Source organism: Ochotona princeps, chromosome 23 (assembly GCF_030435755.1).
Source record: "Ochotona princeps isolate mOchPri1 chromosome 23, mOchPri1.hap1, whole genome shotgun sequence".
Lineage (NCBI taxonomy): Eukaryota > Metazoa > Chordata > Mammalia > Lagomorpha > Ochotonidae > Ochotona > Ochotona princeps.
The window spans coordinates 22,275,420-22,288,376 of NC_080854.1; positions in this window are offsets into that span (position 1 = coordinate 22,275,420).

Sequence of the window (12,957 nt, forward strand, 5' to 3'; positions counted from 1 at the left end):
CACCTGCTGTCTAGGGTGCATACCAGCAGGAAGCTGGAATTTATGTTATTTTTCATCTATGGTCACACAAAAAACACACAGCTGGAGCTCCAGCCCTGGCACTCTGATAAAATACTCACCCCCATTAGAAGTCTGTCACAAGGGTTGGTCCATGACTTCCAGGGGATTGCTGTTATTAAAATTTTGAATCTGGGCTGTTTTCTCAAACATTCCTCTATGGGTGGACAAACTGTGTCAGAGGGGCCTCAGCAGGCAAACGCTCTTCCCTATGGTCAGCGAGTCACTGAAGCTCCCACTAGGACAGAAAATGGGTGTGACAAAGATGAGTGTCCTAGGCATTCTCTAATGTTGACTTTCCCTCTTCTAGACGCAGAACTCCCCCTCCCCCTCCATTGAGCTCTGGCTTCCTGTTTTGGTTGTGTGGAAATCTTGTGAAAGGCAGCCCAAAGTGCTGGAAGAGAGATGCTGAAGGCACAGCTCTTCCTCTTTGTACTCCGTGACTGTAGCTAGAGTTAAAACCACAGGGACTAAGCCCTGGTGGTGGGTGCTGGAGGTAATGACCACACACCTTGTGTTTAAGGGAAGCCCTTCTTTTTGCTACCTCTGGCCTGGGTATATTCATTCCATGTTTTGGGGGCCCCAGGTTAGGTTAATGGTTTCCTTTAAGATTTTTAGAGGACCAATACACTTTTCATGTTTTACATCTACTTACTTTTTATGCCACAGTTGTAAGGGTTGAGGTCAAAACTGCAACACCTGATGCTGTCAAATGCAAATTACAGCAGTCACTAAGGAGAGCAGCTTAGCTTGCCTGCATCCTGGGGACAGATTGGAGAAGGGTCCCTGTTTCTTGAAGATGGGTGCGAGGAACTTTTCTGACGATAAACACATTCTTGAATCACGAGGAGCAACTTTATTTTCACACTTAGTTCTCCAAGTCTGACCTTCTGTTGGACTTACTACCTTGACTGCATAGAGATTATGGGTCTCGAGATTCTGGGAGTGACGAAGAAATCATCATCTCCTTGTGTTTTGCACCCTGTACCTTTCAGATTGTTTCTGAGGAGGGGTCCCCTGTTTCCTACGCATGGTGGGTTTCGAGCTTACTGATGGATTCTGAATATGACTCATGCCCCTGCTTGATTGGGGCCGTCGAGCAAGCAGGTGATTCTGAGTAGGCAACGGGTTGTAGATATCAGCCTTGTCACCCCGAGTGGCACTGAACTTCCTGCCTAATGGGGGCACAGGGCACAGCTATTTGATTTCAGATAACCTATGTGTCACAAGAGAATTTTATGCAGATACTTTCTGCTTGTTTAACTTAAACATTTAAAATCTTATTCTGTTTTAAAAGTAAGCAGTTTTAAAAGTAAGCACTTGAACCAGGAGAAAAAAAAAGGTCCATAATACCCTTTGGTAGCACCACTCACTGATTCTAGACGCTAGCTAAGAAATCAAATAAGCGAATGTGCCAAAGAAATGAGGATGAAATCAGCAGCTTTTTATGAAGCAGGACACATGTACATGAATATTCTGAGATCCAGGCTTTGTCAGGACAAACCACCCATAAAATATGAATCTGAGTGCCTAACTCCCCCAGGGAGAAGCCTATGCAAGAATGGCAAGGGGTTAATGGACCTGATTTTCTTAGCCACCTAAGTTTTGGTAGAATCTTCTCTGGCCCAGATGGCACTTGAGAGGCACTCTGGGTGAAGCTGGATACCCCTCATGTAGGTTGCAAATTGGCTTGACACACATAGTTTGAGGGTAGGAATACATTCCATCAAGAGCTATTTCTTGGGCCACATGATTCTTTCTGGGCTGTGATGATAAAGCAGCGAACACGAATAACTGCAAGTAAATCCACTGACTTTCAGATCACACGGGCCATCCACAGCTGGTGGGAGATATGAGTAGAGAGGGGTGGGAAAGCATGAGCAGCAACATTGCGTTTCCCAAGTCTCCTCCAGCCTCCGAAGTCAGGACCATGGGAGCCTTTCATATAGCTCTGTGTTAGGGAACTATGTGATGAACTTCATGAACATAGAGTGTATGTGTAATAAAGACAATACTAGCAACTTCCGTCCTATTCTTGGATATAGGTACTTATCTTGGTTCTTCAATTCTCTTGGCCTCCTTGAGCATGAGAATACAAAGCAGGCAATGACTCCATTCTCACTAAGCTACAAACACAATCTATTCTGTGGATACTCAATCAGGTGGAGAGATCAAATAAGTCAAGTGTATTCTTGGGTAGTATGTAGGTGGGCTGCCACTCCTGCTTCAAGAAATTCTGTGAACACCCCCTGTGTAATATTCCTTTTCAGATTTATGCATATCTGTTTGGAGCACAGAATGAAAAAAAAAATTTCCACAACTTCCAGTTTCCCAAATTGGTCATGAAACTTGCTTTCCTAGAAATTATCTGCTAGTTTAAATGAAAAACTTGTTGAATGAAAGTTTCAAATCCTCCAAATGCTTATGGCTCAATGGAAAGACCAAGATGCCAAGGGTGTGGAGTTGGTCCTACAGGGTTGCTGGTTCTCGTGTAATTGATCTTGGTGATAGCCCGTGTTTCTTACATGGCTTAACCCTTTCAAGTCATTTCTGTGAAAACCACATAACTTTGACAGAGGTAGGTGTTTTATTCTAATAATGTCTTGAGCTCATTCTTAAAGCTCTTTGTTCAAAAAAGATCATGGGTGAAATCTGTTGAGACAAGCATAAGCAAATGGTTAACGGGATTCTGAGAAGAATGCTTTTGCCATCTCAGTTGGTGCGGTGACAAGTTGTGGTGAAGCAGCCCTTCCTCTCTAAGAATACCATCTTCTTTAATTCTCACACCTGCTTGGCCAAAGTCAGGTGTTTTTTTTTTCCCCTCAGCAAAATATACTGGAAAAAAAGTACTGCTCAAGAGTGAAAGGTATTGACAGTAGGAGCAATTAACTGGTTGCCGGAGCATTGATGAGCACTTTGCAACTCTCCGAAAAGTGTAATGCGCCAGAGTGGGAAAATGGGAAAATGTAATGGTCTTTCTCTTTTATGTTAGATTTTTCACCCTTTCCTCCATAACGGAATTTGCTGATCTTCACATTTGGCACTCAGCTATGGTATTGATTTGGGGACGTCTTGATTTTCAGCTGGAAAGTTTTTAACTTAGCTGGTCTGCTGGAGGTTTTCAGGCCACACAAGCTAGTGGCTATCAGTGGTCTGGGAGCTGTAGAAAAGAGACCTGAAACTGGAGGAAAATGGCAGGTGTGCTGGGGCTGGCATCTGCAGTGAACCCCTCAGTGCCTCTGCACTGATAAGAATAAAGTGCTCAAGAAGGTGAAAAGTTATCAGACGTCGGGCCTTATCTTACTAAACCCAGAACATTCCTTCAGTTTTCAAGGAAAATGGAAAAAGTACCATTTTACGAAGTTGACAATCATGCCTAAAAATCTAATTTAGTAATATTGTTCAAAATCCATTTACTTAAATTATCGTTGAAGCTACTAAGTATGTATAGTAAATTCCTACGAATCTGAGTTCCAGTAGCTAAGGTGATTTTGAAAAGATATGACTCAAAATTTACTTACATTTCATCTGTATTTTAAAAAGAGGGGAAGTTGCTACGTGACTCAGTAACATAATGAAGATTGTAAAGGCTGTGCCTACCTAGGTCCATTTATGTTTTGTGAGTACTAGGAGATGCCTATTTGCATATAAGATGTAGTTAGTGTACTAGTCATAGGAAGTATTTTCGAGTCTTTTAAATAAGTCTCAGGTCAACTATTGGTTAATAATACTTCTTTGTACAATTGTAGCTCAAGCTAGTAAGGTGTTCCCATATATAAATTTCAACTTGATTTAATGATATTCATGATACAAACTTTAGTATGTTTTATCTAAAAAGCTATGCATAAACCTTTTGTTACACTGGATATACACTGGAAGTAATAATTTATCTTAGTGGAAATAGTTGGGATTATCATTTTTAGGAACTAGAAATTGACACGTTTTGAGCACAAAAGTTATATTTAACTTAATTTTGATATAATACAGATATTGTTTAATTAAAATTAATCAAGTTTATGATTTTCATCACATCAAGCTTTTAACACTAATATAGTTTTAATTTAATAGAATTTCTCCAATTTATGATTTAAAGATTAACAATTATTTTAATAAAAATACATTTAGCCTTAGTATTTCTGTTTGAAAATGTTTCAACAAATATGCTTCTTACAGCTGACAACTATCTCAAAAACTTAATTTTCTTGATGGTGCTTTTTGATCAATTAGAAGTGTCATTTGCATGTGATTCTGCTATAAGTGATGAAATCTCTTCATTGACAACGCAAGTCCCTTGTTGTTATATTGTATTCTCTCATGTTCTAAAAAGAACAGATATAACTCATAAACCATCATGTTGACATCCAAGAAAGCAAATGAAAAGTTAATGTTGTTTTTCCTACAGGCAAGGATTACTCGCATCTAGCAGGCCCAGCAAGTTCCCAGAATGTCCAGCCTCTTGGGGTTGCTTCTAGGGCTAAGGGGAATAATGTTACTCAATTTGCTGGCAAATAGGAGGGGTCAAGAGGGAGGAGAAAATAAAGGAAGCCAGGGGCTGATTCCTGCTGTTTATAGCTTGTTATTTTTTTAGATTTTTTTATTATTTCATTTTATGACACAGTTCCATAGACTCTGGGATTCCCCCAACTCCTCCCCAGACCCTCCCCCCCATATTGATTCCCTCCATATTATTACAGTAGCACAGCTCATAAATACTCATAATTCAATCATTGTAGGCATGGACCAGGCAGAGTCCAGCATCTTATTGTCAAGATAAATGCAACAGTTTCATTGGGAGACAATCTTTGATCTGAAAGTAATGGCAGAATATCCTCCCCTCAAATGAAAAGTCACTACATAAATTCAACAACAGGAAGAAAAATGGAAATTTACAACATCATGAAGTTAACTAACATTATAGCTTGTTCTTAACTTCACTGCTCAACACAGAATGTGCAGCGCCAACTATGGAGTAACATATATGCAAGTCAAAATGAGACACTGGAAGAGTTTTCTATGGTTAGTCACTCTTCATTTTGCCATCAAAAGCCAGGCAACATATTTTGACCCACCACAGTCTCTGTTTCCTACTTTGATTTGTCATTACGTTGGATAGCACTCCCTTTCCCTAAGGGGCTCCTTAATTTTCATGTATGTCAGACATTACTTTGTGCTGAAGTATTAATAATAACCACAATGATACATGATACAATGATAATTATACATTATCACAACTGTAGGGCAGAGCTATGATGATGGCTGCATCACTATACATGCTGTCCAGTAAGGCAGCTGCTAGACATAATGGATCATGAGTCATTGAAATATGGCAAGTATACTGAGGAAATGAATTTGACTCTACCTTTCATTTTGATTAGTGTAAATGAAAATAGCTGCATGTGGCTAGGGGCTACCTTGTTGGATAGTAGAACATACATTTGGAGAACTTACCAACTTCACAAACTGCTGGATGTGGGGGACTATGGCTGGCCAGTGGGCAGGTAAGTCTTCATCTATCTCTCCTTTCTACTGTCACCCTCTGAAGGAGTTGGCCAGCTGGGCTCTTGCAGACCAACTTGATGCACTTGCTTGATTGCCTATGGCAAATCAGACTCAATAGAAACTGGCCCAGGGAGGATGTAAAACACTCTAGGATGACTTCATGACTCACGGATTTTGACATCATTTCCTTCTTTCTTTCCTTGCCTTTCTCTCTCTCAGATTTCCCAAGAAGACTTTTTGAACTACTATGCAGGTGTTAGTGCTTCTGTTGACACTGATGCTTATTTCATTTTGATGATGACAACATCCTGGAGATTATGACTTGACCTTATTCATTCTTTTGCAAATCAGAAACTTTCAGAAAATGGAATGAGTTTGAAAGAAGATTTTTTTAGATTTTGATAAGGTGTCAACTCTGCTTTCTGGAAGATTTGGAAATTTCGAAGCAGTAGATCTTTAGTTATCCCACTGAGTTAACCTGGAATATGTTCATCTCCGTAAAAGCCTGAAGCTGTATGCTTTGATTAGTAAGAAAGGAAGGAAGAAAGGAAATAAAAGAAAACAGGAAACTATAATGTGAGATTGGAAAGTGGCTCCTAGGTCAAAAAAATGTATTTTCTGTTAAAGATATTCCTCTTCTAGTTGTAAATCTAATTGCTTCTCTACATCCACGCATTGACTTCACTTACTATGTAAGAACTCAGTAGCAGAAGGTGATAATAAAAATTTCAGAGGAATATTTAACTCTAACATTTCATGAGTATATTTATTTTTTCTGTGTGAAGACAGTCCTCAACTTGCAATTTTTCTTTTCTACAACAGTGTGAAAACAACACACATTCAATAAATGCCATATACTACATTCTGATTTTTGATCTTTTCCAGAGCTAGCAAAATGCGGTGAAATCCTGCCTCAAGACGCTGGCCAAGGGCAGTGAGTCACGGGTCCCAGTCTGCCTTGTGTTCATAAGGGGAAGCAATGAATACTTTATGGCAGGTGGTGCTGTTAAGTTAAAATGCTCAGGATGCTTATTAAATGTACTTTTGACATATATTTTTGACTTGTATTCTTTTTTGCTTTTTACTTTTCATTATATATATGCACATGTATGTATATATCTATATATACCATATCTATCTATATCTGTATATGCATATATATCTATATATGTGTATATATATATTTATTTGAGAGAGATTTCAAAATGTATTTGGAGGACAGAGTGATAATTGGTGAGAGAGAAAGATCTTGCTTGTGCTGGTTCACTTCCTGAATGGCCACAATGGTCGGGGTTTAACTAGGCCAAAATCTGGAGCCTGGAATTCCATAGAGGTTTTCTACCTGAGTGGCAGGGGTTCAAAACTTGGACCATTTGTTTTTTGCAACTTTCTCAGGCATATAGCAGGATGTTGAATCAGAAATAGAGATTCCTATCTTTGAGTAAAAACAGGTGAAGAAATATCAACTTACATGTTTCCAGTGTACTTTGTCTTGCTTGTTCCCCAACATATGATTGACATCATAGCTTGTTATTTTTGACCACTAGGCTATCGCCTCCTTGTCTTTAAAGTCATAAGTGTGTGAACAAATGTGAAAGTATATATACATACCTCCCGGACATGCATAAGTGAGCAAGAGTACATCCAGCCGAAAAAGACTTGAGTCTTATGGCTCTGAACCTTAAATATTAAATCTATCAGCCTGTCCAAGATAGCTTACTTTTTAAGAGACCTATCTTGAGCAAAGTCATGGCAATCGATGTTAAAACTAGAAAGCTAACTCACTGATATACTACAGAGAGTATAGTTCCCATGTTTCCTGATCTGATCAAAGATCTAGGTTTTAGGATGTGAGAGAAGGATAGCTTAGCTCATAGTAAAGGAATGTGTTTAGTAGTGTATTCTCAGACACTGCTGAGCCATACAGACATATGCACAAGGTATGTTAGAGTGATGATAACTACTAAAACAAGTAAATCCTCAGAAACGTAAAAGCTTAACTACCGCTATATTTGTTTTTTCCTCCTAAGACAGCATTTCATATAAACTGTTCATAGTAACAGTTTAGCATATCTTTTCATGCTACTTTTCTCCAAGATGTCCATGTGACTGAAAAGAAGGAAGGTATTGAGACGATGGGTAATCTATCTGGAGAGCTTGGGCCTGGAATTGTCATAAGTGGTCACATGATCATCCAGAAGTGCAAGGGGATTGGAGAGTGTAGTCCTTGTAAGAAAACATCTCATCAGTGGCAGTCTGTTCGGTGGGAGGAGAGCACACAATCTGAGGAACTTGCTGTCTATGTTCTTGGAAGTCATGGTCCTTATATACTTATACTTTATCATGCTGACTTGTCGGGGGTCTCAGCTGGTCATACAGGAAACAGATATAAAGAGCTGAGGTCTCTATCTTTAGCCATGTCAGCAACCAACAACATCATTTACTTAGTTGCATATGATAACGATTTTTAATACAGGCTTTGAATATTGTGATACAAGCCCCTGGGGGCCTGGAACCTAGGACTCTCCCATCCAGGTCCGGTTAGGGGCTTTCTGTGAGAGACTGGACACCATGTCCTGTCACATGTACTGGAACTAAATTATTCATCCATTTTGGTAAATAAGAACATTTTTGCCCTAGAGGAATAATTCTTGTTGAAGGACTAATTATAATTATGCAGTTATTTGGCCATTGGAATCAGGATAAGAAATATAATGGTAAAAGCATTTAATTAAACTAGACTGACAGATAAATACATTCATCTTGCCAGTGAGGCAATAATACTCTTATTTTTCTATAAATGTCTTTAACAAAGATATTTTCTTTGTTCTTGTCCAGTGAGTTATAGTTTGGTAGCTGCTTATAGGAAGACCACATTCTTCACTTCAGATTTATTAATGATATGTTAGTGAACTAGTTCAGGATCTGTCCAGTCTCACCTTCCTGGGGATGATATTTATATCTTTAGGTACTTTTATCCTCAGATACCTCTTGCTATGGTCAATTCCTCCTAACCCTTGAAGTAATGACTTTTGGGGTGTGAGTAGATGATCAGGTCAGAGCCCTCACAGATGGGATTAATGGCTTCATGAAACCAGCTCAAGAGAACATTTTCACCCCTTACTATCATGTGAGGGCACAACAAGGGGTCAACTAGGAAATGGACCCTCTCCACGTACCATTTCTGCCAGTGCCTTTGTCTGGGACTCCCAAGCTTCCAGAACTGTGAGAAATGCGTTTCTGCTTTGTATGTCACTCAATCTATAATATTCTGTTACCTAATTCATTGCATATAAATTATTGCAATAATTTCAGTTTTTCAGAAGAGAATTATTTTTTTGAGAGGTATGAGGGAGAGAGAGAGAGAGAGAGAGAGAGAGAGAATATCCCCCACACATCTTCCACTCACTGGTTCACTCCCCAAATACCTAGAACAACTGGGTCTAGGACAGGCCAAGAGTAATTCAATCCGGGTCTCTCAAGTGGGTGGTGGTGACTGACTATTTCAGTTCTGCACGTGTTCAGAAAGATGGAGTTGGGGACATTTCTGAGATTTGAACCTGGGCACGCTGATATGGGGTGCAAGGCATCCCAGGCGGCATCATAACTTTTCCACCAAACTCCTATCTCAATATAATTTTAATATTTCTTTGAGGTCTTTCTTACTACCATGTAATTTGGAGTATGTGTTAACATAATTCCAATGAGCTTAGTGTAAAAATCAGATACTTTTCCATTTTCACATCAAGGGGGAAAATTAAATCAGAATTTAACTGGATTTCCTCTGAAGGTAATTATTAACATAATTAATAGGAGTTAATAAATCATGAGGACACTTATGAGTTTTCAAGTAAAATAAACTGAAAGTTTAAAGTAGAATATGACTAAGGATAGATTTTGTAGGAAAAGCTTATAATTAAGTAGAGTTTTAAAATCAGAACATGATTAATATATTAGATCTAATGTATCATGTCAGTTTGCCAAAGTGTGCATAACAGAAAGTCTTACTTTAAAAAATTTTCCCCTTAATTTCCAGGAGTCCATAATGACAGACATTGTTAGATGTTGTTGTTGTTCATTTTAAAACTGGACAAAATAAAAGCCACCATTTGTTTCCTGTTATCCATTAGCCCTACCCCATCTTCAGTTTAGATCCAACATGCTTCTGGTTTTAGAATCTCAGTATGTAGTCTTCCAGCTGCCTGGACTAGAAATCCAAGAACTTTAGTTCCCTGCATTATGAAGAGGCAAGATGTATAAGCCGTTATCATATTGAAACACCAGATACAGGCTGCCTATGGACAGAAAAGGGATATTAGCTCACAGTTCTCTAAGCGAAAAGGGAAAATCACAAAGTGTACACTGCTTTGTCGACTGTATCATTTCCTTGTGGGCAGCAGTGCCTGTGGCATCTGTGGGAAGAAGTGGATTCCAATCAGCCATCAGGGACCATTTGAAACTGTCCTGCTTGGGAGAATGATCTTAATCCCTTCTGAAGCAAAGCAGCCTGGAAAGGTGTAAGGACTTCCCACTAAGACCAACCTCTTACAAATGTTCCATGCCATCTTCCAGCTTCCATGCTAAGGATCATATCCCCAACACCTGGACCACTTGGGAGACACTCAAATCATCCACATTTTTGATTGATTCTCCAACATCCTTGATTTTCTTCATTCTTTCTACTCACTACTAGGGCCCAGGTTCCCATTCCCCCTCCACTTTCGGAGAGGGTGAACTACTGCCCATCAGTGCATAGCATTCTTATAGCGGCTATCACCGGTTCCTCTACACGTATACAATACCAGTTAGGTCAATCATATTAAAGGTAAAAACTTCCATTTCATGTTTAGGAGAGGAGTATGTTGTATTTCCTTTTTCTCTCTTCTTTCCTCTCTTTTTCCTCCCTCTCTCCTTTCCTTCTTTCCCTTCCCTTCCCTTCTTTTCCCTTCTCTTCTTCCTCTTCCACGCCTTCTCATCCTCCTCCTTCTTTATAATCTAACAGTCTCTGGAAGGATAGAAAGTAACATCTTTGTTACCAGATTAAAAAATCCATAAACATTGAAATTCTTCAACAGCCCAATCACCTTTTTTCTTTTCCAGAGTTTCCCAGTATAGATCTAGACAAAAGTCATTTTACTATGTAGTGGAAGAAATAGTTGTGGTCTGGCTGCTGTATGGATGGAAGAGGAAGCCCTCATCACACAGGAATAATATCTGTGTTTTCACAGAAATTGAACAGGACCTGTGCTGTCTTGAAGTCTGGTTAAGTGCGTTTGTGTTGAAGACTTGACTCTTCATACCTTCCCCGAGTCACACAATAGAGTCCTCATTGACTCATTGATTCTGATTTGTCATGTGATCTACTTGGCCAATAGAATGCGGTAAAACTTTTGAAATCAGACTTGAAGTTTTTTGCTTGTCCTGTGAAAAGAACAAACCAGGAGAAAGATAGAACTCATGGAACTGAGGCACATGTAGTTAGATTCAAATGATTTCTCTCTATTTCCAGATGCCGGAAACATCCTAAGCGAGAGTAGCAAAACCATTCAGCAGAGCTACACCTAGACTGTTCACCTTTGGTGTATGAGAATAAATGTTGCTTATAGCTCCTGAGTTGGTGTGGTTAGTTGGGATGAGAGTAACAAGAAGTATATTGTCCACTCTGGTATTTTCTCCTCCTGGAAACTAGAAGGAAAAGAGTAACAGAGCAGTGGTGGCTTTTAGAGCATTTCCTCTTGCTAGTAGCGTTGGACAAAAAAAAGCACAGACACTTTGTTAATATATATTGCAAAAACAATACTGGTTTAATAACTTTGTTAATATTCTATAGCATAGAGATCTGATCACTTATTTAGATTTATAATTTTTCTTGAGTAAAAGTGATACTGCACTGATTTTAAATATACATACTTTTGATTCTTTAGGAGAATGCCTTGGTAGAAAATTCTTAAAATGGGGTTTCTCATTAACAGTGTATTAGGGGACCCTTTCTCCACAACCTTGGCAAGATTTGTTACTTTTTGATTTTTGGTTGGTATTCAAATGAGTACAACCATTAATGAAAACAGCGTGGAGATTCTTCAAATCTAAAAGTGCATCTATCATTTGACCCAACTATTCCACTTCTGGAATATGTCTAAAGGAAATAAAATTAGCATATGAAAGAGTTGCTACACCACCATGTTTATCAAAGTCTGAATTACAATAGCAAAGGTGTGGAATCAGCTTAGATGTGCAATGACATGATTGGATAAAGAATGTGATTTATATGCATGATGGAATATTATTCAGACACAAAAAGGAATGAAATCACAATGTCTGCAGCAAAATGGATGGAATGGGGACCATGATGCTAAGCAAAACAAACCAGACACAAAGGACAAATATCACAGGCTTTTTCTTATTTATGGAAATTAACATAGCGTGTGAAAATTTTGTGTGACTATCATATTATTTGATATACAGTTATAAATATTGTTTCACTAAAAGGAATAGATTTCTTGGGGACACAAATTGAATTTTTTGCTATGCATTTCCAAATTACACATTTAAACATTTGTGCCAAGTTAAACTTCGATCAAGAATAAATGAGAAAGTTCAGTTTGTCATACCTTTCCCAGCAGTAAAATTTAGAAATTTTAAAAAGTATTCACAATTTAAAATGCAAAACATTTATCACATTTATTTAATCTGGTATGTTTTGATTTGGAATGAGATTGAGTGTTTTTTGTGTGGATGTTTAAGGTCAGTTTAGTTTCTTCTGTGAGTCTTTTGTTATGTTTTGCTCATTTCCGTGTTGGGTTTTTCATCTATTGCTGATTGACTTGTAGCTTGTTTGGGGTGTTATGAATAATAGCTTGTCATAGTTTTTCTAAATGTTTTTAAAATGCTTTCAGAATGAACTAAAGAATGCTCACATTCTGGATTATATATAGTCATATGCATTAATCTTTCTCTTTTCATGCATTTTTATCTTTCCCTCTTATTGAGCAATGTTTTTCCACATCCAAAAAGCATATCTCATCCATACCTTCAAGCAGAGCTGCTTTCATTTAAAAATAATTTATATGTGTAATCTACACAGGGTTGATTTTTGAATGAGAAATCATTTATTTATTTGCAGGAAAAAACTAGAACATTGTTTCAATCTTATTTACTGAATAACCCAGTCCTTCCTCACAAAAAAGGGATGACATTTTAAAAATTACATAGATCTGGACAAACAGATCCTTTTTTGTACATTTGATTGTTTCTGCTGAAACAAATTTTAAAAGTACTAATAGTCACTCTTCTTTATTCTTACTTTAAATTCATATAAAATTTCAGTTTTCATGATACAGGTTTAGAAGTGTAGGGGTGCTACTTGCTCTCCTCCCTCTTCTCCATATCTCCCATTAGTTT